Here is a 21,236-nt window from a genome sequence, read left to right on the forward strand (position 1 = left end):
GGCTTTTTCCAATGATTTGATTCATCCTCTACAGGAATTTCAAATAAAGCATCTAAACATTTATCAATGTTCAGTGAAACTTTGCAAATGACTAAACAGAACATGACTTTAAACATTGCTGAAAAACCTGGTTATCTGTGCTTCAGATGTCATTAAGTCTCGTATTAACGTTGCTGTGCTCTACCAATAACTTATACTCAAAACAAAATTTGTCCTTAAGACAAGTTTAATCACTTAGGATCTCAGAGACAAATCCCTATTTCATAGTTTTGATTATTTTGAGTTATCTTATAATAATGATGATGATGATCTGATTTTGATTATCTTGATTATTTTAAGTTTTAAACTATCCTTAATAAATCTAAGTAGATTATTAATGTTTATATTAAATAATGAATCTGAAAAATATCCTATAATAGGAGGAGGGAAAACATCAGCTGTGCAGTTTTTTGTTATTGTTGCTGTTGTTTACTCAGGCATGTATTAATCAAATAGTCTTCAATTTGTAATTTGTATTTTGTAATTTGTAATTTGTATTTAACACTGTAAAATCAACTGTTTAAATATGAGTTGTGTAGTTAAAAATTAACATTAATTTGAGGCGCCTGCGTGGCTCAGTCATTTAAGCGTCTGACTCTGGTGTTTAGGCTCAAGTCAGGATCTCACCGGTTGTGGAATCAAGCCCCACTATTTGTGCAGAGCCTGCTTGGGATTCTTTCTCCCTCTCTCTCTGTCCCTCTCCCACGTGTAGGTGTGCACACACACTCTCTATCAAAAAACAGTAAACTTTAAAGATTGACATTAATTCAATTAACACACTTATCCAAACACATATAATATCAAATCAGTACACTAACATATTCTTAGAAACAATCACTGCCATCAAAATCCCATGAGATAACATCTGATTTCCGTAAGGATGGCTATAATCAAAATAACAATAACTTTTGGCAAGGATATGGTAAAACTGGAACACATGACTGGTGGGAAATGTAAAATGGTGCAGCCCCTTTGGAAAGCAGTTTGGAAGTTCCTCAAAAGTTAAAACACTCAGTTACCATGTTACCCAGCAATTCCATCCCCAGTATATATCCAAGAGAAATGAACACATATGTCTACATAAAACCTTGTGTATATTCATAGCAGCCATTATTCATAATAGCCGAAAAACAAAACAAAGTCTAACAACTAATAAATGGATGAACAAAATCTGGTATACCCAAATAATGGAATATTATTCAGATATGAAATTGTGTTCTGATTTATATAACAACGGTATAAGTTGACATTACGTTAAATGAAGAGGGCACATACAAAAAGCCACATATTTTACGATTCCATTTTTTATGGTAAATCTGTAGCCATGACACAGCAAGCAGGCAACAGTGAGTAACTGCTCATGGGTTATAAAGTGTTTTTCAGGAAAGATAAAAACATTCTGGATTAGATACTGGTGATAGTTACACATCTTCATGAATTTCCAAAAAAATGCCGAATTGTACACCTTTTAAAAGAATGAATTTATGGGATGCAAATTATATCACAATTAAAAAACAATGAAGCAAACCCTGTCAATCAGTTAACACTGTAAAAAATCCCTATGAATCTTCTAGAAACTTCATATATGGGTGCCTGTAGCAGTCATTAGGTTAAATATTATAATGTCTTAATTATTTCTTATACCTTTTTTTAAAGTTTATTTATTTTTGAGCTTAAGAAAGAGTAGGAGTGGGGGAGGGGCAGAGAGAGAGGAAGATAGAGAGAATCCCAAACAGGCTCCATTCTGTCAGTGCAGAGCCTGACATGGGACTCAAACTTCCAAAACTTTGAGATCATGACCTGAGCTGAAATCAAGAGTTGGTTGCTTAACCAACTGAACCATCCAGGAGCCCCTTTTCTACATTTCTTAATGAAAATAAGTATCAAGAAGAGGTTATGAAACGTTCTCCTCACAACCCTATGAATACCCTTAAGCACTCTAGAGACACCTCAGCTGGAAAATTAAGCTCTAGTCCTGCAAACCTGCTCATCTCCTAACATTGTCCCACTGCGTGAGTAATCCTTCAGCAACATTAGAAATATCAGTCTTTCACTGGCCATGCCTTGCTCCTTTATGTACACTTTCATAAGCTATTCTGTTGGCTTGGAATGCATGACCTCACTTTCCCTGCTCCAACAACCCCTCAGTGACTTCATAACTTCCATGAAGATTTCAAGGGCCTCCAGCAAAAGTGACTTGCTCCCAACTCTGTTTCCTTAACAGTTTGTCAGGGACTTTTGTGAAATGAATACAGTAATCTCATAGTTTCTTATCTTTCCCACCAGAATTTAGTATATCCAGAGCAAGCACAACTAAGTCTTGCATGGCTGAATTTTTAAAAAGATGACTGAATCAGCCTGTTTTTGGCTAATTTCACTAAGTAGCAAAACCACATTTCCTATTCAAGATAGTAAAAGAATGCCTGCAAAATTTATATGTTAATGTATAGATAAGCTAGTAAATACAAATAAAGTAGATTCAATCATATCTACTGTGGGAAACAGAAAATGATGTTTGCCTATGTGAATATATATGCTGAAGAAATCTGTGGCAAAGAAATTGAGGCAAGAATATCTAAAGGAAGGAATACTAATTGGAAAAATTAAGGTCTACAATGGTGAGTGCAATATCATATCTTAAAATACTCAGTACTCTTAAAGTAAAAAGTACAGAATCTCTGAAAATAGATTTTTAATAATTTATAATCAATCCAATTATATCAACAACTTAAAATGAACATGATTTAATGTGAGTAAGAAAATTGGTATTTCTACTTTTAAGTTGTGTTTTTATAATAATTTATATTCTAGGTATTACAAAGTCACCTTACAGAAATGTACTTTGGTAACTTCAAGAAGAAAGGAAATTCCAATTTTACTCTTGGTTGATTAATATCAAGGCCTACAGAAAACACGAATAGACACTTCTCTAAAGAAGACATCCGGATGGCCAACAGGCACATGAAAAGATGCTCAAGGTCACTCCTCATCAGGGAAATACAAATCAAAACCACACTCAGATATCACCTCACGCCAGTCAGAGTGGCCAAAATGAACAAATCAGGAGACTATAGATGCTGGAGAGGATGTGGAGAAACGGGAACCCTCTTGCACTGTTGGTGGGAATGCAAATTGGTGCAGCCATTCTGGAAAACAGTGTGGAGGTTCCTCAAAAAATTAAAAATAGGCCTACCCTATGACCCAGCAGTAGCACTGCAAGGAATTTACCCAAGGGATACAGGAGTACTGATGCATAGGAGCACTTGTACCCCAATGTTTATAGCAGCACTCTCAACAATAGCCAAATTATGGAAAGAACCTAAATGTACATCAACTGATGAATGGATAAAGAAATTGTGGTTTATACACAATGGAGTACTATGTGGCAATGAGAAAGAATGAAATATGGCCCTTTGTAGCAACGTGGATGGAACTGGAGAGTGTTATGCTTAGTGAAATAAGCCATACAGAGAAAGACAGATACCATATGTTTTCATTCTTATGTGGATCCTGAGAAACTCAACAGAAACCCATGGAGGAGGGGAAGGAAAAAGAAAAAAGAGGTTAGAGTGGGAGAGAGCCAAAGCATAAGAGACTCTTGAAAACTGAGAACAAACTGAGGGTTGATGGGGGGTGGGATGGCGGGGAGGGTGGGTGATGGGTATTGAGGAGGGCACCTTTTGGGATGAGCACTGGGTGTTGTATGGAAACCCATTTGACAATAAATTTCATATATTGAAAAAAAATATAAAGGCCTAATTGTCTTCAAATGATTTGCTAAATAAGATGCAGATCATTTATGTTATTAATATATGTAACAAATTATTTTTAATAGCACATTTATTTTTCATAGAGCTAGAGTATACTTCCTCACAATGGCAAATATTTTGAACTACATTACTTACATATTTGTCCACAAGAAATGTCAATTTATTTTGCAAAAAATATATAAAGTTCCATTTAAGCAGCTCATTAAACAGTTTTTAATATGAACCTCATAAAAACATACATTAACTTGAATGTAAACATTCACTGAAATACACTGAAATGACTAACAATTATGATTGGCAAAAAATAATCCAATAGTTACCTTAATTTTCTCTTCAGTAGCTAAAAGTCCATGTTCTTTTCCTCCAATTTACTGAACATTTAAACATTCCTGTAAAAAAAAATACAGTACATGATTAGACAAAAATGTACTACTTTATGGTTATTTTTGTAGGACTATTTGAGTATACTTATGTATTTCTTATTGTTGGTCAAGTGTATTTTCCCCCCACAATGTTTGGGGTATAGCAGCAGAGCCAAGGTATAAAAACGAAATTCAATTCACCTGTGACAGATCTTCCTCAACCATCTAATCTGCTGTAATGTACATTGGGAATAATTAATGAATTTGGTAGGTATTGGAATTTAAACATTTTCCTAATTAAAAGAAGATGTAAGATTTTATAATAAGTTCTCTGATTTCTTCTTGCCATTTGCAAAAACGTGCATGGAGCTATAATCGATTAAGATAAGCAAAATAAGTCAATCGAGAAAGACAAATATCATATGATTTCACTCATATGGAATTTAAGAAACAAAACAGATGAACACATGGGAAAAAGTGGGGGAAAAGAGCAGAGAGGGAAACAAACAACAAGAGACTCTTAAGGACAGAGAAGAAACTGAGGTTTGATGGAGGGAGTCAGTTGGGGGATGTACTAAGATGGGTGATGGGCACTTGTAATGGGCACTGGGTGTTGTATGTAAGTGATTCATTAAATTCTACTCCTGAAATCAATATTGCACTGTATGTTACCTAAGTAAAATTTAAATAAAATTTTAAAAAATGATCATAAAAAGGGCGCCTGGGTGGCTCAGTTGGTTGAGCATCCAACTTAAGCTCACGCCATGATATCACAGTTTGTGATTTGAGTCCTGTGTTGGGCTCTGTGCTGACAGCACAGAGCCTGGAGCCTGCTTCAGATTCTGTTTCTCCCTCTCTCTCTCTGCCCCTCCGCCACCCACACTGTCTCTCTCCCTCAAAAATACGTACACATTTAAAAAAAAATTTTTAAGACCATAAAAAATAAAATAAATTCTATGATTTCTAAGAATTTTCTGGGTTTTTGTTTTTGTTTTTTTGCAACAGACACTTTTAATAAGATCTGGGATATATTTAATCACTTTTATCATTAGAACTGCTGTAGAAAAAAAAACGAGAGACAAGTATCTTGCCACTTAATCAGTATATACAAATACATGATCTGTGAATTTATGTATATACACAGAGACTGTGATTATAATAATTTAAACAAATTCAGATTTTAAAAATAGAAAGGAATAAACAAAAAAATAAGACTTAAGTGGTAGGTTTAAAGGGATTTTTTTAGTCTTTATTTTTCTTTAAATCACCATAATATTTCTATTCCTTTTATTATTAAACTAATATCAATATGGCAAACATTTTATTAAAAAAAAAGGAGTAGTGTCTTTCATAGTATTTTCTTTGGGATTTCAATATTTTCTAATGGTTCTGCACTGGTCATATCAAAGTCTGAACTTTCTAGTGAGTCCATTTAAGTGCTTTATATGAGCATCAGCTGCATTAGTTAATTACTATGATACTTAGCATTTATTATGCTATTAGTAGTAATATGCTATTAGCAAAAGCCTAAGTAATCATATATGTGCCAAAACAATGACAAAATCTAACATGTATTCTATAATCTTGTCCCCAAATGGAGAAGAAATTAGATATGTGGAGAAACTCATTAGCATAAAATTAAAATTAAGCTCTTCATAGAATCACTATTGATTACCATCAGATATGTAAGAAAACAAATTAGTGGTAAATATATTCACTAACAAAAGCATTATATTTTGTTTGAGGATTTCAGATTATATTTTCCTAGTGAATACCCACCCATATTTGGCCAATTAGTGACGTTTTATACCATAAGAGTAATTCATTCCATATTTGAATGGCACACTTGACTACTTAAACAGGCAAATGCAAGCAATTGTTTTAGTCAATTCATGGCTGTACACGTAAGGTATTTTTTTCCTGGTTTTTTTTTTCCATCCAATCTTAACTAACATTCTACATCTGATCATGGGTAATGACAGCACAGGCTCTCCTAGAAATATCCTCAAGCTTTACATTTGGTTTCCCCCAATAATGAAATACATTCTGAAATCCAAACATGACTTATTCCATGAAGTTCTTTCTCCCCAACAGCACCAAACCCATTCAACCACAGACAGAACCAGTCCTATGTTCCCTGATGATCCTATACCACTTTTTACATTCTTCTATTTGGCTGAACCCCTACAACTGCTTGAGAACAGAGGCTGTGACTACCTCTTCAGTTGATATTACCCCTTCCTAAAGAACTAAGCATTTAACAGGGCCTCAAAAATGCTGACTGGGTAAAAAAAGTATTTTCATTTTAGTTAAAACAAACAAACGAACAAAAAAATTCTAAGTATTTATTGGAAACTGTATTGGCCTCATATAAATTGAGACCAAGAACAAAAATGCACCATTATATGTGTCTTTGAGTTTGTCTGCATAACTATCTTTATAGGTCCATTTTCTTTTTGTTCATAAGATCAGAGATTCTTTAATTTACAGTTTGCCTATAACTGTCTCAGTGCTTCATTCAATTATATCGCTTTAGGCATTTAAGAATTAGTAGACAACTCGGACAGAAGAACAAAGTTACACAGGGTCACAGCTTCCTCTTATGAAGGAGACCAGGACTGAGGTAAATCGCAGAAAAGGAAAAGAGGAGTGCATGTCTGAAGGGAACTGAAAACCAAAAGGAAGGGAGGAAGAGGTCATATCAAATCATATCAAATGATACTGTTCCATCAGCATGAAGTGTTAGGATAAATTTCTTTGTCAATAAGTAAACGTGATCTAAAAGATTTTTATTTTTATTTCTTAATGTCTATTCACTTTGAGGGATGGAGCAAGGGAGAGAGATAGAGAATGCAAGCAGGGGAGGGGCAGAGAAAGAGGGAGAGAGAGAATTCCAAGGAGGCTCTGTGTTGTCAGCACAGACCCCAATGTGGGCTGAGTGTCACAAATCATGAGATCATGACTTGAGCCAAAATCAAGAGTCAGAAACTCAACTAAACTAAACCACCAAGCACCCCTAAAAGGGATTTTAAAAGGAACTACTAGAATCATTTTTGAGCAATGTGACTACTTCGAAGGAAAGCACTCAGGAAGGATAGAAAATTTGGTGTGTTTATATTTTTATATTTTCATCACCATTCAAAAGTGACATAAAAAGAAATTCACCAGCAGTTATTGAAATTCACTCTATGCTTTGCAAATTATCTGAAATATCTGAAATATTTGATTAGATAGCTTTAATTAAAAATTAAAAATTAAATTAATTCATACTTTAGATAAAACTTTGTTATGAAGCACATATGTAAGACAGCAAAAATGGAAAATAAAATGGTAAGGATTTGATTACTAACTAAAAAAGGGGAATACATAATAAAGATAAATGTTCAAGGCAAATTTTCTAATTCTGAGATAGCAAGTTTAAAAAGTAGAACAACATTCATTCATTCACCCATTCATCCACTACTTCATCAAATATTATACCCAGTACCCAGGCACAGTTCTAGGTGCTGTAGATTCAGGAGTGAACTGAACAGACAAAACTAGCCCTCAAAGAGTTTATATTTACATTGTGGCCGAGGAATGGGAACAGAATGAGAAAGAAACAAACTTTATACTCTCCAAACACTTTTAGTAACATTTTAAAATGTTAAACACTTGATGTTTTTGAAGATTCTATGTTCCTATTTAACCTTAATTTTTTTAAGGTTTCAAACACTTTATGTCTTCACCTTTATAAAATTCCTGAGGTTAGTATGAACACTTCCTTGTTTATTTCACAAATAAATATTCTGAGACAGTGTCAAAGCCAGAATTTGAATACAACTAATCCAAATTCAGTCTATACCCTCCAGCTTCTCAAATAGCATTGTGCTGATTATTATTGTCCATTTTGATAAGAGGATGCTTGCAATGAAAAACAACAGGCTTTCTTAAATGCATTCTTTATGAAATAATCATCTCAGAATTTCAGAACACTGATTATGGTTTGAAGGCACCTTCACATTCTAATATTTAAATAAGATTCCAGGAAATCCAAGTAAAAATTAGTCTGGAACTGAGATGAAAATATATTTTATTATCTTGGTCTGTGTGGCATTAATTATATTTATGTGACATCTCCCACCGAACTGTCCAATAAAGGTTCAGGAAGCAATGAATAACTCATGGGTACAAACACACTTTAAAAAGATCATTCTAGTGTCAGGTAAAAGATGGTTTGCAGCCTAAGATGACACTAAAATGTTTTTAAAAGATCAGTGAGAACTGAGAATAAAAAAAAAAAATAGAGTGAATTAGTAAACTACTTATAAGGTAATATATTTTTTTTTTGTCTATGAGAGTCCTTAAATCATTTTTAGAACAGTTAAATACTAGATGTCACAATTTTATTATCTGTAAAAAGAGGTATATAGCCTTATATCTATCATTTCAAATTACTTGGAAGTTAAATAAGAAAATAGGAGTCAAACTGTATATAGACACATTAACTACACTTATGACATTCCACCTCCATTGCTAGATTTTCCAGTGCTGTCTCTCTAGCTGTGATGTTATTTTCCAACTACCCAGTTTCCATCTCCCAACCTATTAGTCTGAGTCATCTTCAAATATCTTCTACTTTCAGTCCATATCAATAACTATTAGCATGTACCACCACATTATGTTCTCAGGAGACTGTTCAAATTTGGCTTTCATCTCTATTTCCAAATGGGACACTGATAAAGATTATCATGGTTATAAGGTAATAGTGCTAAGGCAAGATCCCAAAGCATTTTACACTTAGTTTGACCTCCTGCCAACATGTGGTCACCACTGGCCCTCATACTTGGAATATTAAAATAGCAACTTATTTCTTTTTTTTAATTTTTTTTTTAACATTTATTTATTTTTGAGACAGAAAGAGACAGAGCATGAATGGGGGAGGGTCAGAGAGAGAGGGAGACACAGAATCCGAAACAGGCTCCAGGCTCTGAGAGGTCAGCACAGAGCCTGATGCAGGGCTTGAACTCACGGACCGGACCATGAGATCATGACCTGAGCTGAAGTCGGACGCTCAACCTACTGAGCCACCCAGGCGCCCCACAACTTGTTATTTCTTATAGTGCCATTTTATCCCTGTTTTATCTACCTTGCAAACAGCTGCCAGAATAATCTGAGACCTCATTTTCCCCATGATGATTTCTGCACATTAATCCACAAAACATCCTATTGTTTTTCACAGGATCTGGTTTTCAAGACCCTCTACAAGATGAGTACATTCTTTTCTACTACGAACACCTTTTCGACACTACTCTACTTTACCAGACAGAATTTCTGCATCAGCCAGCTGAGGTTGCTGACTGGTTCCTCAGACAGATTATTCCAAATAGAGTGGTTTGTTCATGCACCAAAGATGCTGTGTAGTTCTCTACACTTATAATTTTTTAAAATGTTCATTTATTTTTGAGAGAGAGAGAGAGCATGAGTGAGGGAGGGAGAGAGGAGGGGAGGGGAGGGGAGAGGAGAGAGAATCAGAAGCAGGTTCCAGGTTCTGAGCTGTCAGCACAGAGCCTGACGCGGGGCTCAAAATCAGAAACTGTGAGATCATGACCTGAGCCAAAGTCGGAAGCTTAGCTGACTATACTTATACTTTGAATACTATGCTAATAGTGTGTGAGGTCTCATCCTCTAAAGAAATTAGCCTCAAGACTTAGAGCACAAACACATCTGTAAACTTCTGGTGCATTTTAAATCAAGAGTACAAAGCCTAGTCCTCAATGGGTCAAATTTTCATATAAAATCATTTTCTGCCCCCATGAATGCAAGCCATTATAATAAGGAAGGTATCTTGGTTGTAATTTTAAATCGATAATAAAACTGGACAACAGTGACAAAAACAGTTTGTTTCAGGATTATGGAACTGGCCAGTCATCCAATAAATTAAGCGTTTTTGCCAGAAAAATTACTCTTCTTTTGGTAAGAACTGTGGGGATCCTGTAGTATTTTTGCCTGGAAATTCTGTTATTTCTCACCCCAACCTCCAGCTAGACACTTAGGTCATAAAACAAACCTTAATGAATTTAAAAGAACAGAAATTATACAAAGTAAACTGTATGACCAAACCAGAGTAAAATTTAATTTTTTTTAGAAATCCCCAAATATTTGGAAATTAAAAAAAAAACATTTATAAGTACCTTATGCAAAAAAATCACAAGAGAAATTAGAAAATAGTTTTCAACTGAGGAAAACTAAAGCAGAGTATACCATAATTTAATGGGATGCAGCTAAAGCAGTGCTTAAAAGTAAATTCATAGCTTGAAACATCTAAGAAGAAAGAGAAGAAGAGCAAACTAAATGCAGACTAAGCAAAAAGAAGGGAAGAATGAAAGGAAAGAATGTGTGACAGTGATCAGAATATCAACTGTAATATGAAAACATTCCTACTGCTTATTGTTATTAAAATCCCTTACCTTTTCTAGCCCTTAGTATCTTCATCTTTAACATGATAATTAGAATAAATTACTCACAACCCTCCTTCTCACTGAAAAATACCATTAATATTTTCTGGAACAACAAACAAAAGTATAAATGATATTAAAAATATGCACTACATCGACAACTAATAGTTTATTAACTGAGGGAAAGGACCACAGATAATCCAAAACAAGAAATAATCTTGAAAGCTTAATCATACATTACACACATTTTCACTTATAAAAGGCTAACCTTTTTACCTTTTATTTTGATGACTATCAAAAGAAGTTATAATTAATGCAAGATAAGGGAAAACATTTATTATAGTGACAGTCTGCCATCATACATACATGGAGAGGAGAATAGAAGATAGCCTAGAATAAGACAACATAGGATAAAGTAGGGTAAGACAGGATAGGAAAGGGAAAAGAAGTATGCTTAATTAATGTCTACCATATACCCTGCCACTGGGTAATATCAAGCATTAGAGCAGTATATACAAAGACCTTGCCTTCATGGAAGAGAGTTTTTTATTTATTAAGATCAAATTCAGAGATTAGTCCTTTTACTTATTTCCTTTACTTTCAATTCACCTAGATGGAGATTGTTTCTTCCCTCACAGAAATGGCAATGTCCTGATTAACCAATCAATTTATCAGAAGTCCATGGCATCCATAACCAAAACTCTCATCCCAACAGGTTTTGACTAAGGTAGTACCCTTGAATGGTAATTCTTCCAGGAATGTGGTTTTTTTCTGTACTCCTTCAGCTTATAAAGATACAAAAAGGCAGGGACATTATTCATTACCAGGTATCCAAAACTAATGCAAAGCTTTCATACCTACAAACACCTCTTTCTCAGAGTTTAGCCTAGGAATGAAACAACTGATGCTTTAGCTTATATTATGTAAGGACTATGCAGCCACTGCTCTAAGAAGACTTGGTGGGTTTCCAGGAACATTATTTCCTCAGCAACATATTGTCTTCTTTCTCGGCTTGAGAAACAGCTTCCATGTTATCAATATACAAAGCAATCATTCAATGTAATCTGAGTTTTTACCCCTCAAAAGTGCCTATGTTATAACTATAATTGCACATAACACATTCGCATCCTAATGAAAGTTTCCAAATTCTATAATAAGAAGCTATGATGCTATTTTCATTTGTAATAAAATGTGCCTACATTCCATCCTTTTAAATAATCATTTATTGGTAGAACACACTGAAATCTGCCTTTTTACTTATATCTCGTTGTGTTTTATCGCATGTTCAAAATTTAAACAGGGAACTTCAAAAATGCCTAGAAACAACAATTCTGATACATGAAAACATCTTTTACTTTAAACATTATCCTATCCTTAATTATCAGGTTCTTAGTTCACAAAAATGTACTTCCCCTTCGTGGCAAACCTAGACAAATAAAACAGCTTAATCTCAAACTATTATATGTAGTGAAAATAGCCTAAAAACAAGTTATTGTGCCTATGTGCTACTGAATATTTTCTACAGACTCATGATTGAATTTTTATAGATTTATACAGTTTCTTTCAGTTCTAGAAAAATGGTTTTTATCTCCCATTTCTCAATCCCTGTCACCTGATCTCAATTCCAAGGAAAATCCAGTATGCCAGAATCCTAAGTATTACTAACGATGAGAACCTAGTGTCTAATGAAGTGTTCTCAAAGGTTTAAGAAAGTTTGGATTGCCAAGCCAGACACTGAATCTCAGATAAGCTTCTTCCAAAAATTCTCATTCCTCTGGTCATTAAAAAAAAAAAAAAAAAAAAAATCAATAGATGTAAATCAAAGTTTAAAAAGCTTCTGAGAAATGACCTCTGCTAAAGTCTCTTGGGGGCTTTCCAACTGTGCAGGGGGCAGGGTGTGGGATCAAAAAGCAGAAAGAAGAAGTAAAGAAATGTTTCTGAGCAAGTGAAAAAAAAATCTAGCTGGAGAACTAAAAGGGATTAGTTTACATATCAAATATCAGATTTCCATTGCATTGCTACGCTGCTTTCTCCTCTTTTCTCTGTCCCATTCTCGCATTGCCCATAGTTCATTACATGAAACTGTATTTCCCCACTTCGTGTAAGATTTCAAGCAGAAAATCTTCAGTACTGAAATCTCTAAAATGGTATGCTCTACATTACACAGTAATAAGCACCTTATCTGAGACTCCACCATCTGGAAATCGGACCAATTTAACACACAGCCCTAAATCTGGAAATATATTTAAAAGAAAAAAGAAAAAAAATCTCACAATGCACGAAAATCCAGTGAACTTGACTCACAGAGAGGCCTTCAGTCAAAACTTATTCTTTATGTCCTCCAGTATTCTAACAAAGAGAAATCAGAAGCAGAAGCAGCAAACAGACTTAACAACCACCACAAATACCTTAAGATCTGAGGAAAACTGAAAAGTACCTAGAAAGAACTGTGGAAGCAGTTTTATTCAAACTGTCAAACATCTGGAGTTCTGTCACGTTAACTGAGTGGATGTTTGCCTCGATTTTTCAGGAATTTTTCTGTACCCAAAGAGGCCACCACCCGAAGCAAGACTCTATTTAACTGAAGTTTTACTCATGTACAACTCAAACTAAACATCAATCAATAAGGTCCAATTATGCTGGCATAATAAGACAAAAGTTAACAGCTTTGATAAAGTATAAAGGATATGTGTATGTTTTTGTGAATTTATCCACCTCTCTTGAGGACATTACTTTTTAAGCATATTTGTTTTATTTATATCTATATATGCATAGATATAAAGAAGAGTATATTAACCCACATATAAATTTGATATCACATATCCATGATGGGGTAAATCCATATCAATCGTTCCAGTGTATACTATATATATTTTTTAATTAGTTGTCTTTTTTTTGGGGGGGGGGGGGAGGTGGTAGGTTGAGCATATTTCTTCATAGGACTTTTAAAAATAAAAAATGTTGCCTGCAAGCATTCAACGATTTTTTTTAAAGTAATTAGAACAGTATTTTTCAGAATAACAAGTAAAAGAATTTAACACAAGGGAAATTTCTTAGGTGAATTAAAATAGTTTTTTTTTTTAAATTTAGTTAGTACTAAATTATAGTTTACATGGCTACTGAGTAGGACCAATTTACTTTGAAGTATACATGCAGAAGATATAAAGGAAACATTAATAGTTAAAATAAGAAAAATGGTTTTTTTTAACTTTATTTTGAGAGAAAGAAAGATAGAGTGTAAGCAGGGGAGGGGCAGAGTGAGAGAGAGAGAGAGAGAGAGAGAGAGAGAGAGAGAGAGAGAGAGAGGCACAGAATCTGAAGCAGGCTCCAGTCTCTGAGCTGTCAGCACAGAGCCCAATGCAGGGCACGAACTCACAAACTGTGAGATCATGAAGTGAAGTGAGACACTTAACCGACTGAGCCACACAGGGGCCCTAAGAAAAATGTTTCTATTCGTGCCACTTTCCCTCTTAACAAATAAAGTTAATTTCTCAGATTCATACAGGATAAAATACACAAATATGACTTGACCTATAACTATAAATGAAAATAAATGTGTTTCTTATTCCTTCAAATACTATTTAAAGCTAAATGACCATGTTTTATAGAAAACACAGTCATATCTCCATCTTCTCTTACATGATTATACACCTATTATGACTATCGGAATAGCATGCTGTGGTTATTACTGCCAAAAATCATGGCCAAAGAAGAATAAGATATTTCCAGGAGAGTGGCAGAAAAGAGGTTTCAAAACTTGGCTGAAATAATTTTTCACCTGTAAAATCAATTTGTCTTCTATTGCTTCACAAATCCCTAATGATAGGCAACTGCTTTTACATTCTGTATTTCAATTTAAATTATATTTGTTTAAACTGGATGAAAGTTTAAAATGCATAAAAAACTATATATATATATATAGTTAGATTTCAAGTAAAGAAAACTATTTATAGCCATTTTCATTCAATAATCAATCAAGCAAAGAAAGCCACAGTAAACCTGGAGTTGGGTTAGCTTAATAGTCACAAAACTGAATTAAACATTATTCCTGCTGCCAGAACACTTACAGCCAATTGTGCAAATTCTTAATAACGTACAGCACTCTTGGTTTGAAAATATTTAATTATCAACATTAAGGATAAGAATAATAATAGCAACAGTCACAAAACAACAGCAATAAGCTTAAGAGGTCAACTAACTTAATCAAAGCACGATTTAGATTACGATCTGGACAAACTGTGTTAATAGCACAATGGAGTACACAAGCAAATATACTGAAAATATTACCTAGATATTAAATAGCAAATAAAACGAAAACCTTTCTCTACTTCACTGCAGGCAAAGCAAGTCAAATGCAACTTGATCCAATTAAGCCAATTTAGGATACACAACTACTTAAAAGCTTGGGCCATACTAAGTGATGAAGGCAAAATGGATTGAGTCCAAATCTGCTTTATTTGTTTAGATGCTATTTATTATGGCTATATTTTATTATACAGTAGTAAAAAAAATTACAAGGCGACATCCTGTTATTTTCCACTGGGAAAAATCTTACAGATGCACTATTAAAACTCAGCACAGACAGCAGCGTGCCAGGCTGCATTCCACTTGTGCCTTTACAGTGGGTCAATAGACACTGATGTTTATGCAGCTGATGGTAAAACTAGCCTAATTATTGCCACTTAAATCCATAAAAGTGTGGCTTTCTACACAACTAGAACCTTTGACTCTATACATATTGTAAGGAAAAGGGTTGTTTTATCTTTTTAAATGTTTATGTTTTAGAGAGAGAGACAGAATGTGAGCAGGGGAGGGGCAGAGAGAGAGGGAGACACAGAATTGGGAACAGGCTCCAGGCTCTGAAAGTCAGCACAGAGCCTGACGTGGGGCTTGAACCCACGAACTGCGAGATCATGACCTGAGCCGAAGCCGGACGTTGAACCGACTGAGCCACCCAGGAGCCCCAGGAAAAGGGTTGTTTTAAAATAAAGCAACTAAAACACCATTATGTCTTCTTAAAAAACAAAATGTCTTGGGGCTGTCTAGGTGGCTCAGTTGGTTAAGCATCCGATTTCAGCTCAGGTCATGATCTCACGGTTTGTTGGTTCCAGCCCTGTGTCAGGCTCTGTGCTGACAGCTCAGAGCCTGGAGCCTGCTTCAGATTCTCTCTTTCTCTTTCTCTGTCTCTCTCTCTCTCCACCTGCGCCCCGCTCACACTCTGTCTCTCTCTCTCTAAAAAATAAACAGTACAAAATTTTAATATAAATAAATAATTAAATTAAATTAAATGTCTTAATTTCCTCCCTAATACTACTACCCTATTTTTCAGGGTAGCTAGCATATCATGAAATTGCTATCATCAAATTGTAAGCTGTGAGCCCTAGTTCAAATCAGTTATCTAATAAATAGTCTTATTTGTTGAGAAAGTGAATGAGCTTCACAATCACAAAAGAATAAAAAGCAAAAGAGAAAAGGAGGGAGGGAGGAGGGGAGAGAGAGACGGGGTGGGTGGAGAGGCAGAGGGTGAGAGAGAGGGAGAGAGTGAGAGAGAGAGAGACAGAGAAAGGGAAAGAAACCAAGAAATAGACTCTCAACTATAGAGAACAAACATGGTTACCAGAGGGGAGGTGGGTAGGGGTTGGGGAAATTGGTGATGGGGATTAAGGAGTGCACTTGTCCTGATAAGCACCAGATGATGTATGGAAGTGTTGAATCACTACATTGTATGCCTAAAACTAATATAACACTGGATGTTAACTATACTGGAACTTAAAATTAAAAAAAAAAAGATTATAATCAATTTCAAAAGAAGAGTTAAGATAATTACTTTTCTAAGCCCTATAAATATCATCTTTCTTCCTGTCATCATTACTCACATCAATCCACATTCATTGTGTACTGAACATGTTGCAAGCATTATACAGAGTTCTAACCATACGAAACAGAAAGTTTGGTTAGTATTTGCCACTTCCAAGGACACCAATTGGTGTCCTACAGTTCTATCCATTTTAGGCTAGAAATGGAAATACTGGGCTGCAGAGCTTGAGTTCTTGGAATTGCTTTCAGTTTTGAAGCAGAATCAACTTTAGATTTATGGCCCTAAAGCACTCCCTCAAAACTCTGCTGATTCAAAAGCTAAGAGTTCCTGACACACAACAGCATCCCTGCAAAGGACACCTGGACCACCTGAAAATGTAGGGCAGGGATGGCACCAGAGAGGACACACTTTCCTTGCCTCCAATATGTGGATAGGATTTTTTTTGAGGTATTTTAGCTTAGATGATCTTGAACATCAAATAGCCTGTGTTTGCTGAGAGTCTCCTCTATGCCTTTCCATTTCCCAAAGTATGGGTCCCTTCAGCAGCTCCGCAGAGCTAAAGCAAATTAGATTTTCCAACTTAGAAAAGCCAGTTATGCTTCTGAGTAGTTGATAGCATTAAAGATTTTTTTTTTTGCATTGTGATCTCCAAAGTAGTCAAGTAAACTCAACATTACAATCTCCCTTTTTTGTTTTCTGCTTTTTTTTTTCTTTGTTTTGTTTCGTTTCTGTTCAGAACAACTTTAGTTAGGAAGATGCCTAGGCTGTAGCATTTGCATGGTAGTCATAATGTCATAGCCATTGTTTTATGACTTGAGCATAATGGTGTTAGCCAACAATACCCATCTCACCTCATCTTCCATTTTCTTTACCAGATAAACATGGGGGCGGGGGTGGGTAGGGGGTCATTTAGAAAATATCCTACTGCTTAATGTTCCCTCTAGAAATTCAACCTAAGGCTAAAGTAAGGTTTGTCATAATTGCTAAAAGAGTTTGAAGAACATAGTTGCAGGATTATTCTTTATTACATCTATTATAATATCAATCACAACACAGCTATTCAAAACTTGATAATGACATTGAGACACTATTAAAGAGAAAAGGCCACGGTACATCACACTACAGTAACTTTACCATTATTTCTGAATTTTGGTGATCTCTCAAATGTCCTGTCCTCACCTGTAACACCAACCTGTTTGTACACATGGTAACCCACACTTAGAGTGTCCTCAGATTCTCCATCTGTGTTAATGGCTTCACTTACTTGTTCATTCATTCATTCTACAACATTTATTTGAAATCTACTCTACTCTAGACATTGCAATATTATGTGTGGCATAAAAATAAAGAACATGAAAGTCTTGCTTTCTAACAAACTTAATGCCCTGTGGAAACACGTGTGTAATTAAATATTAAAAAACATGAGGTAAATACTATTAAAAAAAAAGAACTGATAGCAACATAGATGCACAACAGGCTTTTATGAAAAATGAACATAACAAAATCTTGCCTTGTATATTCAATACTTCATATTTCGTGTATGATTACCACACAATAACAGGATATTCCATTACTAAGCAGTTTGACCACTCCCCCAATTATTTATCACAAATAATCCATAAAACATATAAAATATATATGTAATAATAAACAGCCCATAAAGCCTGGCTGTGCTGATTACAAATTCTACCTCTGATATTAGCAGCAATGAACTTAAAGTGTTTGAGCCTCAGTTTGTTCATCTGTAAAATCAACACTGCAAGTTATCTTAAAGTGTTATTAAGAAGATTAAAAGAGGGGTGCCTGGGTGGCTCAGTCAGGTAAGCATCAGATTCGGCTCAGGTCATGATCTTGCAGTTCACGAGTTCAAGCCCCCTGTCAGCCTGGAGCCTGGGTCTGTGTCTCCCTGTCTCTCTGCCCTCCCCTGCTTACACTCTGTCTCTCTCTCAAAAATAAACATTAAGGGGCACCTGGGTGGTTCAGTAGGTTAAGCGCCCGACTTCAGCTCAGGTCATGATCTCACAGTCTGTGAGTTCGAGCCCCACGTCAGGCTCTGACAGCTCAGAGCCTGGAGCCTGCTTCAGATTCTGTGTCTCCCTCTCTCTCTGCCCTCCCCTGCTCACACTCTGTCTCTGTCTCTCTCTCTCTCTCTCTCAAAAGTACATAAACATTAAAAAAAAGTTTGTTAAAAAGATTAAAAGAAGTCATCCATCTGAAAACACAGAACTGTCTTTAGCAAATAGACAAGTGTTTTAACCTATTAAATGTTATAGTTGATATTTTACATACATATGTTTTTAAAATCATAATTTATAAATCATATAACACAAGTATCATTCAATAAGTGATAAATCAGCACAAAGAATGTAAAATATTCTCAACAAAACAGAGTTACTAAGTGGCAGATTCATAAGAAAAAATACATCCACAATATTCACAAAAGACAGAAATAAGTGACACACATATTGAGCATCATAACCAATATGCTCACAACTGTAGCCACTTCAAGAGATGAGTAACACTACCAGAAAAATTCTTGGCAACAAACAGCAAAACTTCTTCAAATATCAAAAAAAAATCTCATTGTGGTTTTGATGTGTATCTAACTAGCTAAATATTACCAGCTTTCAATTCAATTGATCTTTTTTTTAAAATCGAGGCCTTTGTCTCAGGAAACCTGATAAAATGAAGTATAGATATCTTGGATTTTTTATTAATAAGCAAAAGAAGAATATTATATAATCACTTCCGATATTTTGTATTACATCATTCATGAAATTACTTCAATGAAGTTTAATCTTCAACTCTTGGAGTAAATATGCAATTTAGATATAAAATTTAGATAGATCATACAAGATTTAGATATAAAAATTCACAGTGTTTCAGATGACATTATATACTTGTTTTTGCTTCTTAGCAAGTTTATAATCATTTAGTTAACTTAGTTCATTAATTATGTTTAGGCTAATAACTTTGCCTATAGTCTTAGAAAGAATGATTATAACCATTTTCAAGAATACAATTTCAAAAACACGGTAATTGTTTCAACAATTGAAACCAAAAATTCCCTTGGGGCGCCCGGGTGGCTCAGTAGGTTAAGCATCTGTCTTCAGCTCAGGTCATGATCTCACAACTTGTGGGTTTGAGCCCCACGTCAGGCTCTGCACTGACAGTGTGGTGCCTACATGGGATCTTCTCTCCTTCTCTCTCTCTCTCTCTCTCTCTCTCTCTCTCTCTGTCCCTCTCCCACTCATGCTTTTTCTGTCAAAAGAAAAAAAGAAAAAAAAACAACCTAAAATTCCCCTCTCCGGAGTGGGAAGCTAGGACATCTCTAAGGGCATCACCAGTCTTACATTATGATTATCACAGTCATCTCCTCTAAAACTGTTACGACAAACGCCACTCATGCCAAAAAACTGTGAGAGAAGCCACTGTTATAGTAACACATTCAGTATAAAGTTCTAATAAGATATATCAATTCCTCAAGCTAGACAGTTTGTCAATAATACAGAGTTTAAACTCAGGGAAAAGGTAAGAGCTACTCAGGAGGCATTGGTGACAAATGTTATGCTCTGAATTAAAATATAAAAAGGATCAGGTTTTCATTGGTAAATAGCTGTACAACGTGAGAAATAGGCATTAATAATAGACACTGAGATATAGCACAAGTGTCCAGGAAGTAATTATTTTCCTTACATGGATTTACCTTATATACATAAAATAAAAAGAGATTTTTAAACATACACTTGTATCATAAAAGAAAACACATCCTTCCTCTGAGAACTTCTCTACTTCAGCTCGCACACAGTTAATTTTCTAAGTCCTTTAACTGTTTCTGGATCTCTTTCTTCAATTTTATGACCAATTATGCAGGTTTCATAATGTATGCTTTTTTTCCTTATTTATTTTCAGAGAAAGAGAGGGAGATAGTGGGGGGTAGGAGCAGAGAGAGAAGAAGAAAGAGGAAATCTCAAGCAGGATCCACACTTAACGCAGAGCCAACAGAGAGCCCATCATGGGGCTCAATCTCACGACCCTGGGATTATGAGCTGAGCTGAAATCAAGAGTCAAATGTTCAAGCGACTGAGCCACCCAGGCGCCCCTATGCTTATTTCTAACAACAGCAGCAACAACAACAACATCACACCGCAGTATTCTTAATTACATTTTTTTCTAATTTTTAATTTATAGAAATCTATCAGTTTCCTATATACCCACTACTCTCTGCCAATTCATACCATTCATGGCTCTCAGAGTATCTGTCCTACAGTACAGGCAAATTCACAATAAAGTAGCTGGTTTTACTATGTGCTAGGCCTGGTTGTAAGCCCTTTACATACAGTGACTCATCTAATCCTCACAACATCATGAAAGTAGCTATCATTACTGCCCTGATTTTAAGATGTAGCAATAGAAGCCGAGAAATTTATTCATAATTGGCAGGGCCTGGACTACAAATCAAGCCTGTTTAACCCCAAAGCACATGCTCTTAACCACTTCATTTTGCTCTCTACTTTCTTCGACTGGCTTAACGCTGTTTGTATTTCAAGACTCAAACCAAAAGCAAATATTTCAATAAAGCTTTTTAAAATCATGCAATCAGTCAAAACAAAGCGCCTTCTCTCTTCTCAGAATATGTAGCTATTCTTCTCTGACCCCTTCCACTTACTAAGTACTTGCTATATACCAGGCACTGCTTTATACACACATCACCACACAAATGACATAGATAATAGAGTTTCCTCCATTCCACAAACATAAGAAATGAAGGCCAATGACATTTAAAAAGTCACAGGAAGTCAAAGGGCCA

General features: G+C 35.2%; 1 protein-coding gene across 36 annotated transcripts in view; it reads right to left on the reverse strand.

The window, feature by feature from the left end:
* ADGRL3 (adhesion G protein-coupled receptor L3) overlaps window positions 1–21,236 on the reverse strand; it is an 842,607-nt gene that overhangs the window by 655,625 nt on the left and 165,746 nt on the right. For all 36 annotated transcript variants that reach the window (XM_040482516.1, XM_040482575.1, XM_040482534.1 and 33 more), the window contains exon 2: window positions 4,130–4,198. The gene's annotated coding sequence lies outside the window, so the exon portion shown is untranslated. The remainder of the gene's footprint in view (window positions 1–4,129; window positions 4,199–21,236) is intronic.

This window comes from Herpailurus yagouaroundi, unplaced genomic scaffold (genome assembly GCF_014898765.1).
Source record: "Herpailurus yagouaroundi ecotype Mexico unplaced genomic scaffold, PumYag 28, whole genome shotgun sequence".
NCBI lineage: Eukaryota > Metazoa > Chordata > Mammalia > Carnivora > Felidae > Herpailurus > Herpailurus yagouaroundi.